Source organism: Guillardia theta (genome assembly GCF_000315625.1).
Source record: "Guillardia theta CCMP2712 unplaced genomic scaffold GUITHscaffold_231, whole genome shotgun sequence".
NCBI classification, from domain to species: Eukaryota; class Cryptophyceae; order Pyrenomonadales; family Geminigeraceae; genus Guillardia; species Guillardia theta.
Window position 1 is genome coordinate 22,428 of NW_005434445.1, and position 793 is coordinate 23,220.

The window sequence follows — 793 nt, forward strand, 5'->3', positions numbered from 1 at the left end:
TTCTCCCTCCTTGCTTCCTCCTCTTCCTTTTGGTGATCCATCTTCATCATCTCCTCTTTCCCTGAGTCTACTCCTTCATTCCCCTCCCCGTCCTCCCCTTCGCCTCTTGTCGTGCTCTCACCTGCCACACGCTTTTGGCTTGCGAGTCGCAGATGCATCCGCCTCCTCTGCTTCTCCGCGTCCTCTTACACACGGGACAAGTGTCCTGCGAGACCGCGTGGTTACCTCTCGCTCCTGCTTCTTTTAATCATCCTCGTCCTCCTGCCCCTTCTCCTGCTCCTCTATTGCTTCTCCCTCTCCTCGTCTTTCCCACCCTCCTCCTCCTCCTCCTCTTCCTCTTCCTCTTCCTCCTCCTCTTCCTCTTCCTCCATCTTCTCTGGAGGACCTGAGAGAATCGACGAGGAGAAGACGAGGAATCTCTGTGCGCTGCCATCTGAGAAAGCATCGGGTCAAGCTCATCAGGGGAAAGAAAGAAGTGAAGAGAAGAGCGAAGGAAAGGGGACGAAGAGAGGAGGAGGAGGAGGAGGAGGAGGAGGAGGAGGTGCTGCTGGTAATGTGACGGAAGAGGAGGTGGTGGAGGTGGAGGTGGAGCAGCAGCAGCAGCAGCAGCATCCAGTACTTGTTGGAAGGGTTGGTGAGGAATTTCTTCGATGGTTGGCGTTGGGATGGCAGGCTGTAGATTAGAAACGTCAGCCAACTGGCACTGGGACACAACTTTTACCTCTTTGCCCTGCTCCTCGAAGACGCCCTCCTTGATTCTCTCCTCTTCTTGTTAGTGATCCCTGCCCTTGCC